The sequence below is a fragment of the Coptis chinensis genome, chromosome 7, assembly GCF_015680905.1.
Source record: "Coptis chinensis isolate HL-2020 chromosome 7, ASM1568090v1, whole genome shotgun sequence".
Lineage (NCBI taxonomy): Eukaryota > Viridiplantae > Streptophyta > Magnoliopsida > Ranunculales > Ranunculaceae > Coptis > Coptis chinensis.
This window is the reverse complement of record NC_141462.1, coordinates 39,450,047-39,458,223: the sequence shown is the minus strand read 5'-3', so window position 1 is coordinate 39,458,223 and position 8,177 is coordinate 39,450,047.

The following is an 8,177-nucleotide window of genomic DNA, read 5'->3' as shown; positions in this document are numbered from 1 at the left end:
TCAAAGATGGGGCTCTAGATTGGTTCTTTTCACTCGAGTCAGACTCGATAAAGACCTTCAAGCAACTCACCGATCTGTTTGCTAGTCAGTACGTCCACAATAGACATAAAAAAGTCGATCTTGACTCGCTCTTCCAGCTCTCATTTGGCTAGGATGAAACCATCCGCCAATTCCTAGGTCGGTTCAAGGTCGAACTGCTATGCATGGAGAGCGGTCTCAAAGAATCTTTTGCCACACTGGCATTCTCTAATGCCTGTCGAGTGCGCAACACAGACCTCTCTAGGTCGCTGATGAAAGAACATCCAGAGACGCTGTCCGAGTTATACGCTCGAGTAGACAAGTACATTAAGTTGCAAGAAGGCCTAAAACGTCAAGGCCTAACAGAACAACAGGAAGTGGCCACGATCTCCGACAACGCCCAACTTGCAAAAAAGCGGCCCAGACCGCAGGAACAGAACGAACAACTATCGTGAGTTCGCTGTTCTTACACGATCTCCCAGTTACATATTGGAAAAGATCAAGCGAGCTGCGTATTACCGACCTGACGTGCGGCAACCAGCAGATTGACCTGACAAGCCTTACTGCGCTTTCCACCGAGCAAAATGTCACGAGACAGATGCGTGCTGGGGGCTAAAGCATCACCTCCAGGACCTCATCGAATCAGGACATATCAAGCAATACACCAACATCACTGATGGCGATCTGCGCCATAAACTTATGGCTCGAAGGGTGCGCAGTAGATCTCCACCTCGCCGTGATCGCCACAATGTCCAAGCTCGCTCCCGTAGCAGAAAACGTCCCAGAGACCGTTCCCACCACGAGCGTCATCAGCACTCGTCAGATCTAGATAATGACAGAACCATTCATATGATCACTTTTCAAGATGATTCCAGTACATCTTCCAGAGAAAAAAGAAGGCGCGTAGGTGCCCTTCAAGAAGTTTACCACTTTTCCTCATAGGCTGCACCTGCCCCGTGCAGTTCAAATCGTAGTTCAGGTGATATCACTTTCATGGAAGCCGACCTCAATAAGGTTTGCCTCCCGCACAATGATACACTAGTAGTGCATGTCAAAATCAGCGACTGGATAGTCAAGCGTGTTCTGATAGATCCTGGTAGTTCATATGACATTTTGTTCTACCATACTATTCAAGAGATGAACTTGCCCAAGTCGGTTTTCATAGACCCAATCGCTCCTCTTTATGGGTTCAATGGCTCCAGAGCCGACCCAATTGGTGACATCATACTCCCAATTTCTGTGGGATCTAGAGAAGACAAAGTTAGCTTCAATACGCATTTCAGCGTTCTGGACATCAAATAGTCTTACAACGCCATCCTAGGACGGCGTTGGATTCACCAAATGCAAGCTATATCGTCAACACTGCATCAAGTACTCCGCTTTCCTAGCCCCAGGGGTATGATGGAGCTTTGAAGCAATCAGCTCGAGGCTTATCATTGTAACCAGATTATGTCAGCGAACAAGACCACCGATCCACCCATCAGTACTAGGAATGAGCCCACCAGCTATACAATGGCCAAAGATCTGGTCGCTGAGGTCAAGACCAAAGCACCAAAGCAACACGCTGGGGGCTCGAACAAAATAGTCTATCCGTCTGTCAAGACCCCTGAGGTCGCTCCCGCAATTGTTACTCCACTAGTTAGGACCCCCTAGGTCACTTCAGCAGTAGTTACTCCACCAGTCAGGACCCCAGAGGTCGCCCCAACACCAATGGCTCCGCCAGTCAGGACCATAGAGGTCGTCCAAGAATTGTCGGGTTCAGAAGATTTAAGTAAGTTGAGGTCGCACCAGCCCCGTTGTCATCATAACCACGAGGTTAAACAGCCTACCGCCAAGACCTTGATCCTCCGGATCGATTAATCACCGCCAGAAACCAATCTCCCGAGGGGCTTCAACCATCAAAAGTCGCAGGTTCGATCGCAGTAAAAGAGAGCGCGTGAACCTGGGAACTGAGGACGATCCTAAATTTGTCTATGTAGGGGTTAACCTTGACCTTACACTCAAGGCCCAGCTTGTAAACTTTTTATCCATGAATAAAGATGTTTTCGCTTGGTCGTATGTCGATGTGCCCGGTATCGATCCTAGTGTTGTGTGTCATAGATTAAATGTCAACCCTAATGCTAGACCAGTTTGACAACGACCTAGGAGATTATCACAGAGGTTTCAAAAAGCAATAAATGATGAGGTCGACAAGCTCAAACAAGTCGGTTTCATCCGAAAGGTCGATTACCCCGACTGGATTGCTAACATAGTAGCAGTTCCAAAAAAGAATGACACAGTTCACCTTTGCATTGACTTCACCAATGTCAACCAAGAAACACCAAAGGATAGCTTTCCTTTACCTAGAATCGACCGACTTGTGGACCAGACCAGTGGCCACGAGCTCTTGTCTTTTATGAATGCATACAGTGGGTACAACCAGATACCACTCACTGAAGAAGATCAAGAGAAGACGTCGTTCATCACTGAACAGGGAATCTATTGCTACAACATCCTCCCGTTCGGCCTCAAGAACATTGGAGCGACTTATCAACGGCTAGTCACTGACATGTTCCAGGACATGTTAGGTGATACCATGGAAGTCTATATCAACAACATGGTCGTCAAGAGCAAGAAAGCAGGTGACCACCTCACTCACCTAGAGCAGGCGTTCTCCAGATTACTACGAACTCGAATGAAGCTGAATCCATAAAAGTGTCTTTTTGAGCGTCCTCCGGAAAATTTCTGGGGCACCAGGTATCACAGCGTGGGATCGAGGCTAACCCAGACCAAATCCGAGCATTCTTGGACATGCCCGATCCACAGACAAAGAAGCAACTACAGAAGCTATCAGGAACGGTTGCAGCACTCAACCGATTCATATCAAGGGCGTCAGACAAGTGCCGACCGTTCCTAAAACTTCTTAAAAAAGGTGAGCAGTTCTCGTGGAACGACCAGTGCCACCAAGCGTTCTCCACCCTCAAAGAATATCTGACAACACCTCCCGTCCTAGCAAAGCCAACAGATGGGGAAACGCTGGGGCTTTATCTAGCAGTATCAGACTTTGCTATCAGTTCGGTTCTCTTCAAAGAAGACAACAACTCAGAGAAACCGATCTACTTTACAAGTAAGACGCTAACTCCAGCAGAAAAGAACTACTCTTACATTGAAAGAGCATTACTCGCATTGTTATATTCCGCAAGGAAGTTCAGGCCTTACTTTCAAGCATATCCAATCAAGGTACTCACCGACCTCCCACAGAAGAAAATCCTTCTCAAGGAGAATAAAACAACTCACATGGCAGTATGGGCAGAAGAACTCGGGGAACATCATATCGAGTTCGTCCCACGCACCTCTCAGAAAGGGTAGGTCGTCGCAAATTTTCCCGTCGACGACCTAAATTGGGAACCAGAAACAGATATCCCATCCACAAAGAAGCAAGACAAGTCCATCTAGTCTCTCTTTGTGGATGGTTCTAGCAACCCTGGAGGAAGTGAAATCGGAGTCGTCTTAGTGTCCCCAGATAGAGCTATGATGGAGAAATCAGTTTGCATCGATTTCGTAACCTCCAACAACGAGACGGAGTACGAGGCATTAATCATGGGGATTAGAATGGCGCTACAGCTCGGTGTACAAGAACTTCAAGTCTTTAGTGACTCGCAACTGGTCGTTCGCTAGATTGCTAAAGAGTACACTACCCATGAAGGTAACCTTTCTAAATATCTTCAAGTTGTTTATCAATTACTTCCTTCTTTCAAGAAAGCCACAATACACCATTTTTTAGAAAGCCACAATACACCATTTTTTGCGTGACGAAAATCGTCACGCGGATAGTTTAGATTACCTGGCTACTCAAACACCGAGCTGCGCTCCTAGGCAGTTACTCATTAAAGTAATTGACCGACCTGCCTACCAAGCTGAACATGTCCTAGAAATCAGCGACCTGTGCCCACTCTCTGAGGATCAGATGAGTCAAATATGGATGCAGCCCATCATAGAGTACATCCAGCACAGTACACTCCCAGAAGAGCGTGCCAAAGCTAGACAAATTCCATATTAGGCACGTCGTTACTGCTTGGTCAATAACAAATTATTCCGCAAATCTGCTAGCGGACCTCACTTGAGATGCATAAGCCCAGAACAAGGTTAGTTGATTTTTGCTGAAATTCATGAGGGTGAATGTGGGAACCATGCTGGAGGTCGCTATTTGGCCCACAAAGCGATCTCCCAGGGATACTTTTGCCCTCGAATGCAGGTCGATGCCAAAAAGTATGTCCTCAAGTGCATCAAATGCCAGACCTTTGGCCACAATATCATCCAGCCAGCTCGTGAGTTAATCAACATTGCCAGCCCTTGGCCATTTCACATGTCGGGTTGGACATTATGGGACCATTCATCTGACAAAAGAGTTCTGGTTTTCGGTTCGTCTTAGCTGCAACTGATTACTTCACCAAGTGGGTCGAAGTAATTCCTTTAGCACATGTCAAGGAGTCACACGTCAGAAACTTCATCTGAACTCACATCATCACCAGATTTGGCTTGCCACACACACTGGTGATGGAAAATGGCTCCCAATTCAAGGGAAAAATAGTCAAGGAGTTTCTAGCCAAGTGGAAGATCATTCATGCATTTTCCACTCCCCAGTACGCTCAAAGCAACGGCCAGGCTGAAGCTAGCAACAAAGCAATTTTGGAGAATTTGAAGAAAAAGATTGAAAAGAACAATAGCCAATGGCCAAATCAGTTAGAGAACATTTTGTAGGCTCACCGCATTACAGCTTGCTCTAGCACAGGCGAGTCACCATTTTCCTTATACTATAGCACAGAGGCCATTATTCCCACCGAACTGACAGTCACTACGACTTGGTTAGAACTTGTCGAGTCTGGACACAATGACTCCGTCCTAGCTCAAGAGGTTGACTTACTGGAAGAACGCTACAACTTGGCAGCCATCAAAGTAGCATCTTACCGTCAGACATTAAAGAGGTCCTACAACAAGCGAGTCAATCATTGATCTTTTTAACCTGGTGATCTAGTTCTGAAAAAGACTCAAGATGACTCCAAGCTAGCACCAACATGGGAGGGACCATACATAGTGGAACGAGTCGTTGGCAATGGAATTTACTGGATCAAGACTCAGGAGGGAAAACCATTGCCATGTCCTTGGAACACTTATTTGTTAAAGAGATTTTATCAATAAAAATGCATTGTTGTACATTCCATGTTTTTATTTACTGCAAATTAAGGTATAGTTTACTTATGTTTACAATTATAACCTACTCCGTTCAAATTCATCAACAAGACATGGCACTCACACTGTAAGCACCACCAACATACGCGAACTTCCAACACACTCAGGAGTTTTAACGCTCTCAGTGAGCAATACGCTTTCATAAACTAACACGCTCTCAACGAGCAGCACGCTCTCTTGAGCTTACAGGCTCCAAAGCCTCTCCAATTCTCACTAGTTAAGGACCTATAATTCCAGGATCAACTCAGTGAGAACGCTTTCAGTGAGCAATACGCTTTCATAACCTAACACGCTCTCCTCGGGCAGCACGCTCTCTTAAGCTTACAGGCTCCAAAGCCTCTCAAATTCTCACTAGTTGAGGACCTATAATTCTAGGATCCACTCAGTGAGAACGTTTTCCGTAAGCGATACGCTTTCATAAGCTAACACACTCCTCCGAGAAGCACGCCTCTTAAGCTTACGGGCTCCGTGAGCCTCTCTAATTTTCACTAGTTGAGGGACCTATAATTCTAGAATCAACTAAGTGAGAACGCTCTCCGTGAGCAATACGTTTTCATAAGCTAACACGCCACCGTGAGCAAAGACGCCCCTTAAGCTCATAGGCTTCATAGCCTCTCCAATTCTCACTAGTCAAGGACCTATAACTTTAGGATCAACTCGGAGAACGCTTCCGAGGCAATACACTTTCTTAAGCTACCACGATCTCCATGAGCAACACGCTCTCCGTGAGCAGCACACTCCCTTGAGCTCATAGGCTTTATAGCCTTTCCAATTCTCACTAGTCAAGGACCTATAACTTTAGGATCAACTCAGTGAGAATGCTTTTCGGAGGCAATACGCTTTCTTAAGCTACCACGAGCAACACGCTCTCCGTGAGCAGCACACTCCCTTGAGCTCATAGGCTTCATAGCCTCTCCAATTCTCACTAGTCAAGGACCTATAACTTTAGGATCAACTCAGTGAGAACGCTTTCCGGAGGCAATACGCTTTTTTAAGCTACCATGATCTCCACGAGCAACACGCTCTCCGTGAGCAGCATACTCCCTTGAACTCATAGGTTTCCTAGCATCTCCAATTCTCATTAGTTGATTACCTATAATTTTAGGATCAGCTCAGTGAGAACGTTCTCAGCGAGCCCTACTCTATATTAGGCTAACACACTCACTCGAGCTATCAGGCTTCACAACCTATATAGTTCCTACTAGGGGGCAACCCTTAAATGAGAACATTATCTACAAGCAAAACGCTTCCATAAGCTAATTCTCAGGCTTCTTAGCCACTATATGCCATATGCATCATAAACAGAACAATAGATACAAGCAAGGAAGCATAAGCAAAAGACATGCATCCCATAAACATTCATCAATGGCACTGCCTGAATAAACTCAGGACACCAATTAAAGAATCCACCGATCTGCTGGGACTACCCAGAAAATCCAAATATGCATTCTTACAATTTTGCAAATAGCTTAACTACCACTTTAGTGGAAACGGTTCGTTCAGATCTGATTCCGGAAAAGTTTAACTAGGGGCAAGCCCGAGAAAAATTTATTGTTTAGGCAAAAAGGCAGTTTTCACCCTCGAACTTGTCAAGTTTTACCACTTACCCCCCTAAACTTCACTTTAGGCAATTTTAACCTTGTACTTGTAAAACGTGTCCAGCTCCATTTTTCCAGTTCATTTTCGGCACCTGAAGAGTGACGTGGAATTATATTTTCTGACGTGGCAAAATTAGAATTTGACACATGGCAAAATTAGAAATTCCACGTCAGAAAATATAATTCCATGTCACTCCTCGTCACTCTTCAGGTGCCAGAAATGAACTGGAAATATGAAGGTGGATATGTTTTACAAGTACAGGGTTAAAATTGCCTAAACTGAACTTTAGTGGGGTAACTGGTAAAACCTGACAAGTTTGAGGGTGAAATATGCCAATTTGCCTATTGTTTAACTCTCTTACAGAGAGGATAACTGACAAAATATCCAACAATTTTCATAACTTACAAAGACGAGTCAAGAAATCATCATCCAGCATCAGCAACAACGTGTTTATCAGTAGGAGCAGCGCTGGTAGAAGGGACATTACTAGCATCTCGTGGTACAACAAGTGCGGCAGTACCCTCCGCCTCACAATCTTGCTTCTCCAGTAATTCAACATACATCTCTGCCAGCACAGCATGATCTTCACAAACTCGATCATATTCCCTCTGCGCTTTATGTGCTACACTTTGACACTACTTCACGTACTCAATCACGGACGCCAGCTTTTCACGCAGGTCCATCATCGAACTAACCAGCACCGTTTTCTCCTCCAGCACGTCCTGATGATGTTTTTTCCTCAAGGCCTTCATCTTCTTCTTGTCAGCTTCCCACGCAATACACACCCTAAGCAACTCAGCCGCATCACTATCAACATTATCGGGTTGGTTGAACCTCGCTTCGTTTTATCGCATCCACCGTGAACTACAAAGAAAATGCCAATGTTAATATTCACCATTCAAACAATAAGGAATCAATAAAAGTGAAAAGCTCACCAGAAAACATGCCAAATTAGTGGTTTTCAGCGTCGTTTCCAGAGTTTCATCTTCAAGCTCAGCTTTATCACCATCTAGCACCATTCCTTCCAAGTGGCAGGTCGCTATAGAAGTCGAATGGAAGCTGCAGTCAGAACGCTTAACCATACGCTTCTTCCCCGCCTTCCTAACATAGAAGAAGTCGCCCCCACATCACCGTAACGTTGGGACGAACCGCCAGAATAAAGCATGGTGACCTCGACCTAGGTCACCATGTTCCTCCCATTCGTGTCGTTACCCCTCCACGACCGGGAAACCTAAACACGATACCTCCAGTTACTTTCGGGGACCCTCCACCTTGGCATGTTTGTCGTTCTTTGAACCAGAGGCAACAACCTTTCATTTGCCACGATTCCC